This window comes from Sebastes fasciatus, chromosome 10, assembly GCF_043250625.1.
Source record: "Sebastes fasciatus isolate fSebFas1 chromosome 10, fSebFas1.pri, whole genome shotgun sequence".
Classification (NCBI taxonomy): Eukaryota; Metazoa; Chordata; class Actinopteri; order Perciformes; family Sebastidae; genus Sebastes; species Sebastes fasciatus.
Genome location: NC_133804.1, coordinates 25,151,883 through 25,173,876, shown reverse-complemented (window position 1 = coordinate 25,173,876; position 21,994 = coordinate 25,151,883). Strand labels below are relative to the sequence as shown.

The 21,994-nt window shown below is 38.8% G+C and overlaps 1 protein-coding gene across 5 annotated transcripts in view; it reads left to right on the top strand.

Annotated features, from left to right (window-relative positions):
* The window catches only part of ldb2a (LIM domain binding 2a), a 112,662-nt gene that overhangs the window by 26,880 nt on the left and 63,788 nt on the right, over nucleotides 1–21,994 (top strand). The window lies entirely within an intron of this gene.

The following is a 21,994-nucleotide window of genomic DNA, read 5'->3' as shown; positions in this document are numbered from 1 at the left end:
TGCACAGTTTTTTCTTATATCATACATATGTTTATATGCAGGCTGTTCTCATACACCGTTCATAGCTATACCTACAAAAAGTAATGCACTGTAATTTGTATATATCCCACATAACCAATTCATACGTAATCTACGTTATTGTGAACCAGGAGGTATAACGAGCATCAAACGCTCCGTATGGAGGAGGTCAGGGTGGAAGGGTGGGTCAAAAAACACCGGACTTTCGCCCAGGAGACCAGTGTTTGTATTCCATGTGTGACTAGAAGTCAACGTTGATTTGTCACGTGACTTCTGTACTTAAATTACTCCACTTTCTTAGTTATTTTAACCCAAAACATGATCTTTTCCTAAACCTAACTAAGTAATTTTGTTGCCTAAACTTAACCAAGTTGTTTCCTTTGAAGACGGAAGTTTATTTAGAAAAGACTGTATGCATGTAACGGGCGGAAATTGACACGTGTTGCTGGACATTTGTAGGAAAAAGCAGGAAAAATGAGGAATAACTTTACGAACTGTATGAGATCTATATGAGGATGTGTTGTTATATGTTATATTTTATGGCATCCCATTTTCTTAAAAGGGTAACATGCCCACGTCTGTCAGTATTAGGTTGCTTGTGTCCCAATAATGGTACATGTCCACAGCCTCCGCCTCCACTGTCTATGTAAGCAGCCGTGCAATGCATTCGGGTAGCCTGGCGGCGGGATTCGAGAGACACGTTGGCCACTCCTCATCTGCATAAAGTCGAGGTCTAGGCTACTTTATGCAAATCACGGGCGTCCGACGTGACTCGCCGCCTCTGGAAACTCCCTAGAAACTTTTAAATGAACCGTTGTCAATCTAAAATAAGACAGACTCTGCAACTGCTTGGCTTATTTCTCCCATAAAATGTTTTCAGAAACACATTTCGTTTGTCGTGATATAAGAGAAAGTTTCTAAACAGGCCGCCGTGTTGGTTCCGGTTTGAAAGCTGAGAGCAGCAGCCCACGAGGGAGAGCGTTCTTCCAATCAGGTGCCTTGTGTCTAGTGGCGATCGCGAGTCAATCCCTCACAATAAAAAACGCCCCTGTGGACACTTACCATAAGACTCTTATGAAGTTTAGTGGCTGAGAGGGACAAACCACCATAATGTAGCAGTGATGAATATTAGAGAACAATCCCTCATACTCAGATACCTCACTCTGTGCTGTTCAATCATTCCTAGGACTGATTTTGTGATGAAAAAGAAAATGTTATTTGGTATTTCCACTTTGCTTCAACCAGCTTTGTTTACTTCCACTTAAGTTATTGATTTCCTACATTTCCCAAAATGCCTTTTAACACACACACACACCAAAAAAAGTGTGAGCCTAAAAAGAAAAGAAAAGATCTGTTCCACTGAGTCAAACATTTCTGCATGGTGCTCTACTGAGTCTCCTGTCAGTGAGAAAATTGGTATCTCTCCCTCTTCTAGCAATGCTTTTCTCTCTGTATGTGATTGCTGAACATTGGTGCAACATCACATGCAACTCCTGGTAACCTCTTTCTGACAATTTCATCACAGGCCTCTATTGTGGCCTGTGCTTTTTAAATAAAGATGTAAATGTAAACCACAGTCTTGAAAATAGGCAAATTATTGGGTACATCTGTATTGAAACGCTTCACAAAACATCTGCTTTTGTGCAAGCTCATAATGGTGGTGCTTTAAGGAAGTGTGTTGCTTTCTTGGCACTTTTTTACCTAGAGGAGTGCAGTACCACCTGATACCATATCTGTTTTGTGACTGTTTTATTTTCAATAGAGTTGAGAAGTTGGAGGAGACATGTTGGACTTCAAGGTTTCCAGATGTAAAAGCTGTGTTCATTTTCTGCATAGAAAGTGTTAAACAGGCAGTTTGGATCGCTCCTCGTTGAATCATCAGAACAAAAGAAGAGCGGGTGCCTTTCAATATATCTGGTTCTTTAGCAAAATGTCAATTGTATTACACTGTATAACGTAAGGAGAGAGGTCAATTACAACTCCCGAGGAGTATTTCGGTGACAAACATCCAATTCAGTTTTGAACTCTGGGTCATTTCGGATTAATTCTGCAAATATGGCGTTTTGTTCCCAACTGCAGCAGCTAAGAATTTGCTATTGCTCTGATTTTGCGCCTCTCCATAGCAACGGTGTCTGAGGCTCAACACAAACCTATAGTATCCTCGCTTTATCTCGGATACTACCTTGTTTCTATGCAGGGTCTGAAATGAACTTTTTCACTGCCTGCCACTGTGGCAAGTATTTTTTTTGCCTGCCTTTCAGAAATTGTATCTACCACTTTTGAAATCTATGCTCAAAATGAAGGAATAACATTTTAGATTTGATGTCATTTAATGTTCGATATATTTTAAATAAAAAACATTATATTCGTGGTAAATTCTAGTGTTCAAACTACACTCTGGGAGGGTACTGCACACAGTACTGTACTTTGTTATTGTCATGGTTATTTGCTTAAAAACACATGATTCAAATGATTAGGAAATAATTTATTGTAATTTTATTTAAATATTTGCTTTGATTAAAAAACAAAACTGCCATGGCCCCGGTTACAAACAAACTGAAACATGATGCATATGGTGTTACATCATTGTACATGCGTAACTGTATCGATAAGAGGAATCGATAGTCACGGAGACTTGAGGAGGCCAAGGAATCGGACAACTAGGAAGCGTTTTCCCTGTCCGTCAAGGCGGCAGATGACCTCACGATTTTATCCCCCACTGCCAACAATTTACTTTGGCGGTTGACGGTTGCTAATTTCAGACCCTGATTCTATCTTAAAGAACATTGAGTATATCATTACCAGAAAACTTTCAAATGGGAATTCAAAGTGGGGGAAAAATACTTTTGGAACCAGTGGTGACTTTGCACCTTCAGTAGTGGGGGTGCTATAGGCTACTCATAGAGTTTTATATTCATATTAGTCCTGTAAGGGAAATCAGCTTTAAAAGAATTCAACATTTTGGGGAAATTTGTTTATTCAGTTTCTTGCTGAGAGTTAGATGGGAGGATGGGATTAGGACCACTCTCATGTCTGTGAGTTATGTGAGTATGAAGCTGGAGCCACGGGGCAAAGCTTAGTATAAAGATTGGAAGCAAGAGGAAACAGCTAGCCTGACTCTGTGTAAAGTTCAAAAAGTCGTATCTTGTTCGTGTAATCCGCTGTTGAAACAGTTTGTCAAGAAATAGTTACACCACGTAACGCTCAACAATCCACAGATGACACGACTAAGCCTTAGAGGTGTTGGTAGGAATTAGGAATTTTGGAAATCATCATTTCATCAACGAAATATTCTGCTTCAATCCATATTTGTTGGCATTTAGCCTTTCAAAAACAACATTTTCACTGCAGTCAAAAAACTTGTTTGCTCTCCCGATCGCTGCACACAAAAGAGAGGCATGTAATGAAGATTTATATTCATTAATAAAAAAGTTGATTTAATAAAAACAGACTAACTCATTCAATCCAATGAATCACTTTATTCAAATTGAGGATTTTGTTCGAGGATTTTTTTTATAGGACGACAGACATTTGAAGCTTCATTCGACAAAAAAAAACGACATCCAGTACAGCCCTAGTATGAATATTTTCTAACTTTAGAGAGAGCCTGGCAGCTGTTTCCAGTGTTTTTCCACTTTCAAGTCAGTTTTAACTGCCCAGAACTTCTGTGCAAAGTCACCACTGGTTGCCTGGCAACCTCGCTGTGACGCCAAGATTTCCATGAAGTCACCAAGAAATAGTTACAGCTAATAACTCCCCCTAAAACCACTTATTGTTTTACATTTCTGTTAGTGTTCGGATTAAACGAACAAGACACAACATGTTCGTTAGTAACCTTTACAGGTGTTGGTATGCATATTTTTTAAGTTTGCATTGAGCCCGGCCAGCTGTTTCCCCGTTTCCAGTCTTTATGTTAAGCTAAGATAACTGCTTTCAGGAAACGTTCTCAACCCTTGATTCTGTGTACTAAGAACTCAAGCTAGAGACACCAAGACTGCAGCCACAGTATGTGGTCTTCAGCAGCAAATGACAGAGCAGAGACTGTTATTGAGTTTGTGATATTGTCTCCTTCATCTCATCTGCATAGTTTCGTGTTTTGATATCTGAAACATATTGAATATCACACAGACATAGATAAGGACGTGGTGCTCTGAAATGAGCAGATGTGTGTGCTGTCTGGTGTGTGTGTGTGTGTGTGATTCAGCTCAGTCATAGAGGAGGAAGAGAGAGAGAGAGAGAGAGAGAGAGAGGGAGTGGAGGATTGTTGTGAGCCGGGCTCCGGTTTGCTTTTCAAATGTAAAAATAAAAATCCCTAGCGGTGTAGAGACGGTAACCCTGTTCCCCCGGGAACGGGAGGCTTAACACCATGGCGATGATGACTCACCGTCAGTCGCAAGCCTTCCTCGATTCAGATTCAGGTGCGCTAAGTTACACACATGCACACACACACACACACACACAAACGCATCATCCAGGAAAAATCCACCGCCCTCGTATGTACCCAGCTACAGATTTGACTCAAAAGAAAAACTAAGAACGACACCTTCTGAAAGTGATGATGTTGTCTGTCTATGCTTTGCATTGGCAGAATTATTTATATATATATATATACATATATATATATAAATATATATAGGACAATAGTACAATGTGTCACACAGTATATAGCTTTTTTACCCACTGCATTGGGCTCAGCTATGTCGTTAATTTTAGCTACAGCTACTGAACAGTGTACAATGATTCAGCAGGTAAGAGGACTTCGGTGTCTTTCAAAAGGTTACTTAAAAGTTTTTGTGGGGAAATGACCTGTTAGTTAACTTACCATAAATGATGATATTGTTCGGGTTGGGCCGGTGTAAAAATGTTTACCAGTTTGATATTAAGCCAAACACTGGACTGGTACACCAAATTTTACCACTAGATGTTGAACTTGACTCAGCAGCGCTCCCAAGTGGAACATAATGAAACTGAGAGCCGATGAATGAGAGTGTAAAGACTCCAGTCCACATGGTGGCGGTAATGCAACAAAAAACACTAAATGATAATAATAAGAGAGTGACCACTTTACACGTTGCCTCGTCTATGTTTTTCGTCAGTTGCAAATCTAAAATGTTGCCTATTGTTTTCTTTGAGACTGACTCTGCCATGTCTTGTCTTGTCACCCTAAATAACACATGAACTTTCTAGCAAACAAATGCAACGTAAGCCATGCGCATCGTCCTCCCTCCAACCTCTACTGGAATTTGATGTCCTTTATCTTGGCTTGGCAGTAAATTGAGCATAGCCAGACACTAGTGGCTCTGTTAGTCCATTTATAAACAAACATAATATTATGTGGACGCCTTGGTAGCAGAGTGGTTACAGTGCATACCACATTACTGCAACGCCATTTCCTCTAATATCGTAAATCATATCGCAATTGCCATATCAGTAAAAATAATTGCAATTAGATATTTTTTTCAAAATCGTTCAGCCCAAATGTGAAGTCAATTGGATGAACGGTTGTAGAGAAAATCAAAGGACAGACGGAAAGAGACTCCTTCCATTTTAGTTAGTTAGATGTCAACACACTATGCTAATTGTGTTGGAGCTAACTCAAATTTACAAAAATAAGTAAATAGGGCTTCAACTAACGAGTATATTTATTATTGATTAATTAGCCAATTAACCAGCCAATTATTTTCTCAATTATCCAGTTAATCATTTGGTCAAATGTCAGAAAATAGTGGAAAATTCCCATGTCTTAATATTGCTTTTCTTTTGTCGCCCCGTCCAAAACCCAGAGATATTCAGAAGATTTTTTTATATTACGAATGTAAACATGGTGACAAAATGCACACAGAAGAATAATGTATGTAAATGTAAATATACTAATATGTGACTCAGCATGTTTGTTAGAGTGTTAGACGTTTGCAGTATTTGAATATGTTGTTTTGTAGGTAGAACTCTACCTTTTCTCCCTGAGGCTTTTTTTCTTCACCTTTTCTATTACACAGAATCATTCTTGTGGCACGGAGATTTCTGTCCTGTGTGTTATCAGGAGGCTTTGGACTCCTGTATCCTTTGTTTTTTTTATTTTTACTGTTGGCAGTCTTGAAATTTAAGCTCACTCTGCTCATTGTTAGTCGCTCTGTACAAGAGCCTCAGCTAAATGCCTAACATATGAAATGTAAATGTGACCGCCAGTGGCCTTACGCTGAAATAATCTTTGCTTGCAGCCCTGTGAAAAGCGCATATATATGTAGTTATCGCCACGCAGGTCAGAACAGCTCTGACCAGCGGAGATGTGAGGGTGTGGGGAGGTGGAGAGTGGTTACCAGTGGTCATCCATACACGTTGCAGGAAGAGTTACAATAAAACAAAAGGTCGAAACAGTTTTCAGCGGAACAAAGTCTCTTCAGACAGTTTTACTAAGTAGAACAAAATGTTTAAAAACTTCTCAGTATGGATTCTGGATGTGAATCCTGAGGCTAAAGTGATGTAATGTAAAAAGATTTGTGCTTATTATTATAGAGCCTATTATAGCTCTACAGTATCACACATTTCTCATGGTATTTCTAAACTAAAAAGAGAACATTTGTATCTTTAAACATACTAAGCGGATGAAAAAGGCTTAAAAGTCTTTATATTTGTGGTTTATTATACAGCTACAGCATGTAAATTAACATATTTGAAGTTAAAATGTTTATTTATTATTCCATTAAAACAATCCACAGACACACTTTCTGTATAAGTGTAAGAACTCAAATCCTTGTTGAAACTGAATTATATTTTTTGAGTCATACAGTAGCTTATACGATAATTACAAGGAAACAATCATTTCACTCCAGTCTGAGGTGCTCTAATTTCATAACGTTCAGCAGAGGAAAAATAAAAAAAGCCAATTTACCTAATCTGTTATTGCATGGACCTGTGTTAGGTGTTTTGTAACTCGTCTCCAGCTGGTTTTCATTGTGGCCTCTCAGAGGAAATAGATCATATTGGAAATGCCTGCGTGTTAATTGTTGGAGGACGAACGCTTAATGCATTTTATGTCCTCCTCGAGTCTCCAGTCCTTTATGCCAAAGTCAGTTTTGAACCTTAACGAGGGCTGATTAATTAGTCGATAGACAGAAAGCTCACCGTCAACTTTGATAATCGATGAAGTCATTTATCAAGCAAAAACATTCACTCTATCCTGCTTCTCAAAATGTGAGGATGTGCTGCTTCTCTGTGCTATATGTTTGTAATTGTAAAAGGTGTTATCTTTTCCTGGTTTTAAAGGCTGCGTTACAGGGATGTGATTTTCTGAACTTACCAGACTGTTCTATGATTTGCCTTTACCCACCTACTAACATGTCACACACATTATTAATGATTATTTGTCAAAATAGCACCAATAGTCAAACCTACAATAGCGTCGCAATATAGATATCGAGGTATTTGGTGAAATTGCGATATTTTTCTCCATATCGCCAAGCCCTATTAGTAGGAAAAAATAAGTTATTTGGAGACTCACCTCATGCTCAGGGAAATTTTAATGACCATTTTTGCACTGAGACAAAAGACTGAAGCTTTTGAAAGTGTGAAGAGAACGTCTTCCACGCTACAGTATATTTTCCTAATAATTGTATGATTCAAACCATCAACCTTATGGGCACAAGCCTGTTTCACTAACCACCATTATGCTGCATTCACATGGAATCAGGCAGGCGGTATAGACGGCAGACGGACATCACCTTCTGGACGGCACGGGAAAAAACAAACAAACAGTCCGACGGAATGGCAGGGCGGCAAAATGAAACACGCATGAAGATATGTTGCTACGGTGATGGAATAAAATATATTAAATAAAATTATTTTCTTTCTACTATTTTATGTAATTATTCTAGTAATGCATGTAGCTATAAAAATGCAGCTTTTTCTTAATTATCTGTTGCAAAGTTGAACAACTTTATACGGTGTGAGGGAGCTACGTAACATCTGGTTGTAAATTCCGTTGCGGAGGACGGCAAAATGTTAAAATATTTTAACTTTGCCGTCTACTGTTACCGTTACCGGTATTCTCTGCCGGCCTCACCTAGTTTTACCGTCCTGCTCCCGACCACTAACATGATATCCGGTTTGCTGTCTACCGTCTGCCTGATTCCATGTAAATGAAGCATTAATCCTACTCTTGCTTTAAACCATGATAAATCCACCTCACTCTGGCTTTAGACTGTATCTCATAAAGTGCTGAAACCATTAGTAGATTAAGCAATTGGTTTTCAACAGAAAATTAGTCATTGAATTGTGGACTGATTAATTGTTTAACTCAATTATCAAGAAAAAAAGTGCCAATCATTCACTCAGTCTGCCTTCTTAAACAACAGGATTTTGTTGCTTTTCTCTGTTTAAAGGACCAGCGTGTAACATTTCAGGAGAACTATTAGCAGAAATGGAATATAATATGCATAACTATGTTTTCTATAGTGTATAATCACCTGAAACTAAGAATTGTTGTGTTTTTGTTAGCTTAGAATGAGACGTTTATATCTACACAGGGAGCAGGTCCTCTTCACAGAGTCTGCCATGTCCAGAAAGGACAAACCAAAGACTGGCTTTAGCGAGAGCCTTTAGCGTTTTTACCTTACCTGAAGGCCACTGTAGTTCTCCAACATGCTTGTGAAACTGCAGTAACTTGAGCCGCAGAGTGCAAAACTGTACCGTTGCTCCTAACGTAATGTGATTATGTTAAAGATGGCCTCTGAGCGAGGAAAACGGCGTTAACGCGGTTTTGCACTCGGCGGCTCACGTTACCACAGTTTTAGAAAGTGAAGAGTGAGTGGAGGGGTACTCAGTATGTTGCAGTCTGCAACCACACCACTAGATGCCACCAAATCCTACACACTGCACCTTTAATACATCGTAAACTGAATATTTTTGCAATTTGAAGACTCCAACTTGGGCTTGGGAACTAACTGATAACTGACTGATAATCAAAATGATAAGTAGTTGCTAACTTAATCTAAAATGCAGGGTATTTTTCATTGGCAGCTGTGGCTAGTTTATCCCCAAATTTAACAGTAATTTTACTATTCTACCAGAAAACTAGCAAACAAAATCCTTCAAATGACAGTTTGATGAAATGGCAGATATTTGACAGTCATAAGAGCCGGAGCATGTGTCTGCTGTCTGAATAATTCCCCACCCTGTGTCACTAATGAAAAGCAAACTTCACCAGATCGTCTGTTGTGTCTAATTGTAATCTACATGTATCAGTAACAATAACCATGTCAGAGGACGACATAAGCAGCTTATCCAGACAGATTGCATTATTTCTTGCCTCGCCTTGTTCTTGCAAAGATTTGAAGAGCACTAAATGTGAGCACTGAGAATTTGTGGTCTCCAGCATGTCATAATATTTTATAGCGTCTCTGGAAATAAAACATATTAAAGCCTCGTACTGCTACGACAGTATATTGCTTTGATAGAAGTTAATATTTTTAATGTGTGCATCGTGTTTCATCTGTGGAGGGAGAGTATTTTGGTGCATTTTTGTGTACCCCTGTATGTGAGTAAAACAATTCTCCATCTGTGCAGGCCAATTATTGTTTTCTACACCGAATATTCAGAAACTCTATCTAATTATACCCCCAATTGCCATGGCCTTAACATTCGCCCCAGTACCTTGTCTGGCTCTGCAATCTATGAGGCATCTGATGAAAGCTGCACTCCATGATGCAATCAAAGAGCAAGGCTCATTTTAGAAGTAGCTAGTTCAAACAAGAGAGGGAAAACTCTGCGTGTTTAGTGGGCTGATTCAGGGCAAACTGCGAAAGTGATTCACAACACATTTACAATTCATCTAGTTATTCTTGCATTGCAGCACGCAATAATTGCAGCGATAAAATGACCACCGCTAATAATCTTTAAGCAAGCATGAGGACTTAATGAGGAGGAGGAAAACACAGGGAAACAGCTTTAATACGTGTGAAGGGACGAGCCAAACTGCCTCCGCCGTGAGGTATAAGCTTAACAAGGGACTCGCTTGGTGCTATGAATTAAAACCGGGAAGTTTCTAATCAATAAACACGTCATGTTTTGTATATTTTCTTATGCCAGTCTTGCACATAACAACAACATAATAATTAGCAGTTTTAGCAAGTCATAATTTAGTCTGATTGTATCTGAAATTATCCTTCTTATACATCCGTACATTACTTCATAAGAGATTTTAGTCCAGTGAAACACACTTATGACATTTTGACATTTTCAGTTTATTTTGGGCGTCTGTCTTGTATTTAGCCAAAGACATAATGTGCTGTTACATATCCAACCCTGTCTCCTAAAAATGACATTCCCATACAACTAAACGGTATTTTCAATTACGTTTGGAGGGAAACATATTTTGTCGCAGAGTACGTTTGTCTTTGACATATCACAAATACCGTGGAAGGCCACAGCAAGAGGCGTAGTACAACGTGCCACGCGCATAGCAGGTGACGTAGTACATCGAGCGACCGTTAATGAAAGTTATGTGGTGTAATAACGAGTATAACAAGTAAGAAAATCCAAGTCTAACAAACACAGGACTTTCCCCCAGGAGATCACTGTTTGTGTCCCGTGTAAAACTAAAAGTCAGCGTTCACTTACTTACTCATTTTAAGTCAAACCATGATGTTTTTTTACTAAACCTAACCCAGTAGTTTTGTTGCCTAAACCCAACAAAGTGGTGTTGTTAACCACATGGTTAAAACTGTTTAAAACTGCAACCATAATCCAGGAGACCTAATTTAGAATGCAGTTTAGTTGTATGGAAACGTAGTATTGTAGGAGAGCATTGACATGTCCAGCCCATTCGCACGAAAAGGCGCATAAATGCCACGATAATGCGCAATAAGTGAGCCTTTCTTGATTTCCGCGTGTCATTTGTACACCATGTATCCTGTACTGACTGCAACGTAAACGCATCCGCGTATAAATGCTATGTAAGAGTTAGAGACGGTGTATAAAAGGCGAGAAAGACCACTTATGGTGGGAAGGTGTGGGAGGTGGATGAGTTCAACAAACATCGGTCTTTTAACCAGGAGACCCGTGTTCGAGATTCGTTCGTTGTTGACCGGTGTTTTGTTTTGTAAGTTATGTTAGTGACGTGTTTTCTGTAGTTGTGTCACGTTGCTTCCGTACATATTTTACTTAGTTTACTTACTTATTATGACGTTTTTCCTTACCCTAACTAAGTGGGTTTTCTCGCCTGAATCTAACTGTGGACAAACCGGCGTACAAATCACGTGCGAAAAGGCTAAAATACGCACTCATGACATGTGGAGTGTCCATGTAATGTCGTGCCATTTATACTCCTTCCTGTGAGACTGGGTTGACGTATCAGGGTTATACTCTACAGGAAAACAGGATTGACATAATAAATGTGCCGTAAAATGAAAACGATGCACTAAAAGAGGCTGAAAAGCTGCAGGATTGCACAAACCTCTTTGTGGTTGCATCAGTACAAATGACCCTCTTTCACATCACATGTAGTCACGTGACTTCATATAAACAAAGGCATTATTAATTTGTACACTACATAGCCCTCATATAATCGCATCTTCAACACAACACTTCAGCTCATTCCCAAAGGCATCATAATGTTATTGATGTCCAGTGTGTCCTTTTTATTATGATGTTAGTCTGAGTCAAGACCTCTACATATCTTAATGATATTACCAGCCAGTCTCTATTAAACCCAGTACACCTTGACCCCTATACATAATCTAAATGATGTTTACAGACAGAGTTAGTATACAGTATTCGTGTGAAAGGACCTGAATGGAGGTCTGAGATGGGAGGATAAGTCTAGCGCTGTGATCTGACTCCCTTTCTGTTGAATAAAAGATTGACAGCGGAGGGCTGGGGAGGGCTTGTTGGAGGGAGGCTGTGTTATTGAATTGGGTGGTGGAATGAAGAGAAGGAGAGGTGGAGTCCCAAATGAAGGTATGGGAGTGGTGCAGTGTCGGGCCTGCCTGTCTGTCTGTGTGCGTGTATCTATGCCTCCGTATCTTATTGCCAGTGTGTTTTCTCTGCTCGAGCGATGGCGAATGTTTGTGTGTGAATGTGTAAGTGAATGTGTGTGTGAGAGTTAAAGGGGGGTGCTTCTGTGGAGGGGGGTTGTTTTGAAAGGAGGAGAGGGGGTCGGTGGTGGTGGAGGTGGTGTGCGAGGCTGCTTTACAGAGAGATGGATAGGATGGATTGAAGGTGTAGAGCGGTGATTGGCAGGCGGGATGATGCGGCCCTGGCTCAGCTGCAGCGCTGAGATGTAGGCTGCTGCTGATTGACAGTCGGGCCGAGCCTGGGAACCTCAGCGCTGGATCGGCCGCAAAGACAGACAGACAGAGACAGAAAGAAATTCTAGATTTAAACCAAAAATATATAGCAGCCACAACATTTTTGCTTGCTGTTCTCTGTTCCTGGATAGTTCGACACTGCCATCTATTGTAAACTACACCTGTGCTATTTTCATGATGTTTCTGACATATGTGCTAATCAAGCTCCTATATGTGTTTAACTGTGTTGGGTGAAAGGGGAGGACGATGAAGAGAGAAATGTATTTGATTGAATGACAGCAAACACTTCAGAGAAACGAACAATGAGTCATAAGGAGAGCACAGGGAGGGCGTAGAAATCTATTAAATGTCTGTGAACAGGCAAAATAATGAAAGTGGTGTGCACTATCTGAATAACAAACTTTCGTCCTTTACGATAGCTTAAGGTGCAACTAATGTTTTATTTTCATTGTTCATAATTTTTTATATAAATATATATATATATATATATATTTTTTTTTTTTTTTCCATTAAGAAATAATTTTTTTAGTTTATAAAATGCAAAACATTTTTAAAAATGCCCATCACAACCTCCCAGAGCCAAAGGTGATGACTTGAGATTACTAGTTTTGTCTACAACAGAAGAAGAATAAGTAGGAGAAGGAGAAGGAGTTTTTGCTTGATAAAATGCATGATTAAGCAATTATCAAAATTGTTATTATCATTTTTTTAGGCCTGGGCAATGTATTGAGATATGAGACTAGATATCGTCTTGGATTTTGGATATCGCAATAACGCATAAGTGTTGTCTTTTCCTGGTTTTAAAGGCTGCATTACAGGAAAGTGGTGTAATTTTCTGAACTTACCAGACTAGCTGTTATTTGCCTTTACCCACTACGTCATTATATCCACATTACTGATGATTGTTTCAATCTCATTGTGTGAATATTTTATAAAAGCACCAAACCTACAATACCATCGCAATATCGATATTGAGTAGGGCTGTCAAAGTTAACGCAATAATAACGCGTTAACGCAATCGATCTTTCAGAGGTTGTAGCAGGCTCAGTTTTGAGGCTAGAGTGAAGATACTGGTATCATATGAAACTAAGAAACATAATAAATCCATTGATACCAGCCATGTCATACTAGCTTGTCGTGAAGGAGGCTATATAATGCTCCGAACTTGTGCAGAATTTTGGCGAGGAAAAACTGTCATGGCCATTTTCAAAGGGGTCCCTTGACCTCTGACTTCAAGTTATGTGACTGAAAATGGGTTCTACGGATACCCACGAGTCTCCCCTTTACATACAGTACATGCCCACTTTATGATAATCACATGCAGTTTGGGGCAAGTCATAGTCAAGTCAGCGAACTGACACACTGACAGCTGTTCATTTGTGATTCATTTGGCAAAAATATTGTGATATTTTATTTGTCCATATTGCCCAGACCTATTTTATGTCAATCAACTAATCAACAAACTTTCACAGCTATTTAATATATATTTTAATAGCTATTTGATTCTTGTTAGATTGCTGTCTTTTAATTCTCAGATTGATTTATAAAATATTGGACCTCTTTTAAGGAGGAAAGCCTTGAGAGTTCGTTGACACCAGAAAAGGTTCAAAAGGATGCTGATTGGTGAGGTCGCAGCATGAAGGTGTTTCACTTCATACTGGTGTCCACGAAGCTCCTTTTAAATAAGTTAATTACTTTTTCCCATTGCTTGGTGATTTAAGTTGTGTGTCTCTAACCCTGCGTTGTGCAACTTTGTGCTCTGGCCTTGGATACAGGCGGCTTCTGAATGAGCGCGGGGCTGTAAACACTAGCTTTGTGAAGCTCACGGCACACAGGTTTTGATGAGGCTGTGTGACAGTCTGAGGTGCTCATTTCATCCTGTGGTAACACAAAAAAAGTCTTTGTCTGTCTCCGTCAGTAAGTTTTGACCTAGAGGTCCACGCAGGACTGTTTTTTCTGACCATTACCGGCTTCTCCCGCTTATCCACGATCCCACTTCTGTCTGAACACTCCTGAAATCCTGTCCGCCCCGTCCGGCAGAGAGAATGAGATGCATCTAGCTCTGATAAATGTTATCTAAATCAAAAGAAATGCCATTACAGTTGCTCAACTATCTAATAAGCCACCTTCACAAGACATGAACTGAAAATAAGCCTTTATACGTGCCCTTAAATGGAAAAAAGCAAACAAATAAAAAAACAGCTTCAATTTGAGACATGAAGAAAGTGGATAGAAAAGTTATGGATCATGTCCCTGTCTCTCTTATAGTTTATGTAGTTTCCCGTAGCAACCAATACAAAGAAGATGATGGAAGGTCAGACGTCAGAGCAGCACTGTTGCTATTTACAGATGTGATTTAGGAGAGATGGCAAGTTCATATAAGTGGTATTGATCTTTAAAGAAAATGTACAGTATGTAACCAAGTACAGATCAATCTAGAAAGTGAGGCAAGCTAAACTAAAACTTCTGTTCATTTGGTATAATCCTATTAATAATGTTAATGATAGTGACTTTTTAAAAATTATTGTATCATGTATACAAATATGCCCAGCCTGGATAGATTTATTACAAGTAAATATAAACCTGATCCAGAATATTTTAAAATGTTCACATGAATATTCACATAATTTACATAATCAGATTTTTAGATTTTCATATCTACAACATTTACAGGATGTGGGCGAAACTCAAACTATTGAGTTGCACAGTTTGCAGCAAGTTTGAGAGCAAGGCGGATAAAACAAGGTCGTTTTAAGGTGCGCCAAGTTCCCGAAAAATGATGCTGTAGTGCCACAACAAGAGCCGATGGCATCTTGCTTCCATGGCAACTAAGAAGGCTGCCGGTGTTTGTACGAATCATGAACATTGAGGCAGGTCAGGTAATCTCAAAACTGATTACCGTAGTGTGTCATGTTTCAAAAAATGCGCAGCAATTCACTGCAGTTGTGGAAGAAGTACTCAGAACCTTTACTTAAGTAAAAGTAGTAATACAACAGTGTAGAAATACTCCTGTTACAAGTCCTGCATTCAAAATCGTACTTGAGTCAAAGTACAAACGTATTAAAATCAAAATATACTTAAAGTACCTATTATTATGCAGAATGTCAGAATAATATATATTATTGGATCATAATTATTGAGGCATTACTGTATACATCACATTAATATTGCAGCAGGTTATGGTGAGGCAAATTTAACGGCTTGGCAGCTTAATCTACAATAATATATCATCATTTATTAGTTGATTCAGATAATTAATACAGCATATAAATCTGTAAAGAAACTAAAGCTGTCAAATAAATGTAGTGCAGTAAAAAGTACAATATTTCCCTCTGAGCTGTACTACTGAAATACTCAAGTTAGGTACAAGTACCTCAAATTTGTAATTAAGTAGAGTACTTGAGTAAACGTTGCATTACAGCACACTGTGTACTCTAGTGCGATTGCTCTTTGACAGAAGAATGGGATTATCCTTTTTCTGATTAATTTACTTAAATAAAGATTAAATATGACAAATAACTTTTTTGTCTTTTTTGTTATTTGATAACCACTAATAAATAAAACTATGTGTATAGGGGCAAGTCAAAATTGACTTCGGGCAAGTAGATTTCTGACCTACTTACCCAACCGAGCAAGTGAAAAATACACATTATTAGTGTTGAGCCCTGTCAAAGTTAAGCAACCTGACTTTGACTGGGTTTACTGTCAGACCAATACAACTCATGTATCCTGCTTCCACATGAATAATAGTAACATATCCCGCACCCACCATATTGGTGTTGGGTCCAGTAAGACATGAGAGATCCCAATCCTATTACAGCCCTCTATTTTGACTTGAGACCACTATTCCACTTAACTAAAGCAGCTTGTCTGTTTGTCATTTGTTTGCAGTTCTTGTGTCCTGGAACTTTGCCTAAATTGGCCATTAAAACTTGAAGAAGTACAGATTTAGTTTTATTAAATAATTATTAAGGGAATCAATTCTAATTGCTGGTTGTGTTTTGGTTATTTTATACACTTTCAGACCGCAACGTCCGCCTGATGGCAATTAAGACATCGAGTTTGGCCGGTTGATTGTTGAGTCAGTGCCAGAACTTTAAGAGTTTTACTATTTCTGTCTATTTTTCACCCGGCGATAAGCCCCGTTATCGTTGCCTCCTCTCCTCCTCTGTGTGTGGTTTGTGCAGCCAATCAGATCGGATGCCAACCAGTCGGAGTTAGAGTTGAGTAAGGTGAACATGGCGGTGGCTACTTCACATTACCAAGCAAATAGTAGAACAGGATGTTTATTTCGTCACAGACGCCAGATATCCAGGGCTGAAAAATGATTAATCAATCTTTTACCGTGTCCTGGCAATTTGTGAGTGAGGCAGATCAACAATTATCAGAAGCAGTCAGTCGAATCCCATGACGAGAGGCAGCAGCACCTTGTCTGTATGTAGCTGACAACCCGCTATCAGGTCTTATTAACGTATTGAAGACAAAAGAAAGGAGACATGTTCCTGCCATATGATTTCTACCTTTCCTTTATGTTTTTTTCCTCTCTCTTTTTCCTTGTTACTGCTTGAAACATTTGGAAAAACTGTAGAAACATGCTGCTGTTTGGACTTGTATGGAATTATCTCAATCATATGTTGTAAGTGCATTCATCATCAATAATTAAATGTATTTTGATGTGTAATTTGTTAGAGTACAGTAAACATTTTACGATGATGAATATTTTACATGCAGAGTTTATGAAAACATTCTGACTCTAAGTGGAAACCCATTTTTGAACATTACACCATGATATAGCGGCCTCAAATTAACAGTGTAACTGAAAAACCGATGCAATTAAAAATTATTAGGACTCAAAATGAAAGGGAACTCGGAGTAAACAAGAGACGAAGACAGAGTGAAACTCTATGACCTTATTATTTTCTTCTCTAAATCAACCTTTTGCATTCATGCCAATCAATAATAGAGGCTCACATTGATGTGAATCCAGGTTTGATTTCTGTTATTCTCCCGGCGATCTTTTAATGCAGTATGTGTGAATCTGTGGGTGTAAGCACAGTGTGCATTTTATCTGAGAGTCTGATGAAAATATACAGCAGCAGCAGGCGTGAGCTGTGGCTTTGTTGCACTGTCTGACCAGAGAAGAAAGAGATAGGCCTTTTAAAGACATAATGTGGTTCTTCTGAGGCTGCCGGGAATCGTAGCCTTTTTCGTTCTAAAACAATATCCGATATCTGAAATAATTGACGCCTACTCTTGCACAAAAAGCCTGCTGGCATGAAAGTAAAGCACATTAGGCGGTACCTGCAATTCATTTTTAACAAAACAAAACAGAGGACTCTCTCTGCTTAAAAATATTATTCTGTGCCATTACTGTTTTCTTGGGTGCCATTACTTCACTTGCACCAAGTCTATTTTGTTTATTGAGTGCTGTCAACAAACTACTGACAACAAAGGACGTGAAGGACATTAAAAGAACAGACTTCACAGTTTTTAAGTAATAGCACCTGAGTTTGTTTGCATGTGTGTGGATTGGAATAAAGTGTTGAAGAATAGTCTAATTTTGGAAAAACAGTATGTTAAGTTTTTAAAGTTCTACTTTTATCTGAAGGGGACTTGAACCCGACCTAGTTTCTATAGCAGTAATATCCGAGAGGTCCTTTCCTTATTGGGATTATGTGCATGACAGCGAAGCAGTGAGCTATGACGTTTAGCCGCTGGCAGGAGGGCCCATAATTTACCATAAAAAATGTCCTATTAAGTGTTCTGGACTTTCTTTTAACAATACATGACTAATGGCTAAAAACTTTCCTTCACAGTAAGTTTAGAATTTAAAACAAATTAGCTTCTCGGTTACCAGAAGAGTAAGCACGGGATTCGAAATACAACTTGGCGTGCTTTTTTACAAGGTCATCATCAGGCCTGACTGGATGTCTAAAGCCAGAGCACATCATCTACTGTATGTGGGCATATATTTCATTTCATTTATTTATTTATTTGATAGGGACAGAGCATTTCACTGAACAAAATGTAGGATGCAAACATGCAGGAGTTAGCAAGTCCCTAGGCAGGTAACAATATACAGATCAAATGGAAAACAGATCCAAATATACAATTCACTCAAGGAGAAAAAAACAAAATACACTGTGCAACATGTCAAGTTAAAAGTGATCACAGTTCTGGTTTGCCTTAAGCCATTGTTTGAGCTGTAGAAAGTTAGGAGTGACTGCAAGCTCTTCTTGCTTGGCTGTCTGATACTAGTGGTGTGATGTTGTTGCACTAAATTGTGGATATTATAAATTACTGTAAAATGTGGATTAAGCAAATACTTATCTTGACAGGCATGTTAATACTTCTGCTATATGTTTCCTACACTTCCTCAAGTGTTGCTAATATATTTTTACGGGAATGTTGAAATTCAAACACTTTCCTACAGAACAGAGTGGTCTGTGTTTAACAGGAAGTGTATTATAAGTGCTTATTTTATTTTAGGAAATGTATGTACTTCTTTGTATTTTACTTTGTTCTATCGTTTTCCTTAGAAGGTTATTGTAAATCCAGATAGGGCTGCCGTCTCTTAGTCGATTAGTCAACTGATCAGTCATTTTGGTCTTTAGTCTACTAAGATTTCTTTAGTCTATTAGTCATTTTTATACTTTAGTGTGATTCTTTGTGGAGAAACTCGTTTTTACAGATCTGACGATTAAATCAACTAATCGATTAGTCGACAAAATCGTATGAGTGTTAGTCGACTAAGAATTTCTTTGTCGAGGACAGCCCTAAATCCAAATCTGCCAATTAAAAGAAAAGTAGTCAAGGCAGGTACTATAGCCCGACCAATACTGGATTTTTGAGGTCAAAACTGAAATCGATATTTAGGATATTAAGAAAAAAAAATTAAACATATAAAATACTCAAACAATATTGCTTTGGATCCTTTATATTTGTTTTTTTCTAAATTTTCTTTTATTATTATTATTTTCTAATTGTGAGGAAGATAAATACTTGGCGGCATATTTTACAGTTCAAAAATCAACTTGTCAGTGCTCCGTTAGACAAACGTAATGGTGACTCTAATTGACCTCAAACTAAGTTTTTAATTTCTGTAATGCAATAACAATTGTCACGCGTTGGCTGACATACACGCGATCCACCGTTACCGATATATTTGCATGAAACCAATAAAGTGCTGAAAGACAGTCGCAGGAAGTGTGGTGCTTGTTAGAACGACGACATGAACAGAGCAAAACAGTTAAATACTCTTCGATATGGTGAGGTGGGCCTATAGGCACTTCACAAATCCACAGCTCTTACAATCATCCATAGCAATACAGTCTGTATTATACAGACTATGTGAGTGGTCAGTCGGGTTGGTTTCCAGGTGGCCTGGATCAGGGTGGGAACCATTGTATGTAGCCAACAGGAAGTAGGGAACAGCTATCGGAGGGCACCAGCTGTCCGTGAGGATGGGCAGGTCCCCTGGCTTCCTGTTTCTCAACACTCCGTGTGCCCCGGAGCAAAACAAAACCAGCTTCCCCTCCCAGTTTGAGAAACAATAGATGCTGCAAACAGCCATCCTCTTCTCCCTCTATTCCTCCTTCCTCACCTTTTCTCCATCTTTTTCTCTCCCGCATTCTCCTCTTCTCTTTTCTTCTCAACTCTCATCTTCTATTGTCCTCCTTCATCTCCTCTCTACTCTCCTCTCCCTATTCTCCTCTCCGCCTCATTATTTTCCTCCATCTAATGGTTGCGTGTTTCTTAACATGTACAGTCTGTGCTATTGTATGTGTGTTGCATGATAGTGTATCTGTTCAAAATGTACCTTAAAGGGAGATTTCTCAAGTATTTAATACTCTTACCAACATGGGAGTGGGCAAAAATGCTGCTTTATGCATATTTATGTATATATTTATTACTGGAAATCAATTAACAACACAAAACAATGACAAATATTGTCCAGAAACCCTCACAGGTACTGCTTTTAGCATAAAAATATGCTCAAATCATAACATGGCAAACTGCAGCCCAACAGGCAACAACAGCTGTCAGTGTGTCAGTGTGCTGACTTGACTATGACTTGCCCAAAACTGCATGTGATTATCATAAATTGGGAATTTTTGTAAAGGGGAGAACCCATTTTCATTCACATATCTTGAGGTCAGTGGTCAAGGGACCCACTTGGATGTTGTTTCCAAATCATTGTGAACCTACATTTTGTGGTAAACAAAATAAACATGAAATTACATTTACAGTATCCTGGGACAGTCTTCCCACGAGGTCTCTTACGGGACACATCTACGATTTGTTTTTGCTGAAGTGGAATTTGTGAATGTTTGCTTCAAGTCATGATGACAAACATGTAGTTCATGAAAAAATGAAGAGTGAAGTGCAACACAAGCTTTTAACAGTAGAACATTCCAGAAAGGTCAACAAGATGAGCTCAGAGAGAGAGAGAGAGAGAGAGAGAGAGAGAAGTTTTATTAATAATGAATAGCATTTTCATCCACACACTGGAGAGTAGAAGAAGAATTCCACCTGGAAAACATGCAGTGTATGCAAACCACACATACACATATGCATACACACAGTGAAAGCGAGAGTACGTTCACACTGCTATACAACACAGTGAGACAAAGAGTGCTTGTAAGCATACACATAATACATCTGCAAACATGCACAAACACACAAGAGAGAGAGGGCACACCTGGTCTCAAATACAAATAGACAGTAGAAAAAGTGTTGGCATATGTACAAAAACACACACACACAGTGCACACACGCAGAAGATCGCACTCACAGTGCAAAGTTATTGACACATGGAGAAATCCATATTTATATATAATACAGTGGTGCAGACCCATCAGTCTCCATAGTCTATGAAAGGGCCTGCACCGCTTTACTTAAGGTATTAAATGTTTATGTGGCGCTTTTTCATCCCTCAATAACCCTTTCTTTCCACACACACCAACTCACTCACACTCACAATGGCAGTAACAGCTACCCCAAATCAGATGAGAAATTCAAGTCAAAAAATGATATGAAAAATGACTTTCTCATCTTCTTTTGTATTTATCTTTTTTGACAATAAATGGCACAAAAATGACAAGATATTTACTTGTATTACCAATTCCAGTGAGCACCTCCGTCGTGCCATATTCCAACTAAAATCTGTCCCGGCTCAGGCAGCAGGTGGAGTGAGTTGTTTACTAAACGCAGGGTTGGCGGTTTGATCCCCGGCTCCTCCTGTCAACATGTCGAAGTGTCCTTCAGCAAGACGCTGAACACCAAATTGGTCCTGATGGTTGGACCAGCGCCTTGCATGGTAGCTCGTTGCTGTTGGTGTGTGTGCGTTTGTGAACGGGTGAATGAGAAGAAAATTGTAAGGGAAAAAAAAGCGATATAAATGCAGTCAATTTACCATTTGCAGTGTATTGATTACCGTAATAATTAGCTCGTTATGTGCACTGGCTAAATTTAGGCATATATATTTTTTTTTAAATGTTGTTTTTTTTCATGAGTACTTTCTCACAGAACGCAAATATTACATGACGAAAAAGCGCAGATTTTCTGAGCATGGATAAAGGCATTAACCAATCACGTTGTGCGATACGATTTGACTTGAGTGCCTATTTATGAAACAACACGGAGGCTCCGTAGTCCAAACCAGGACAGCAAAC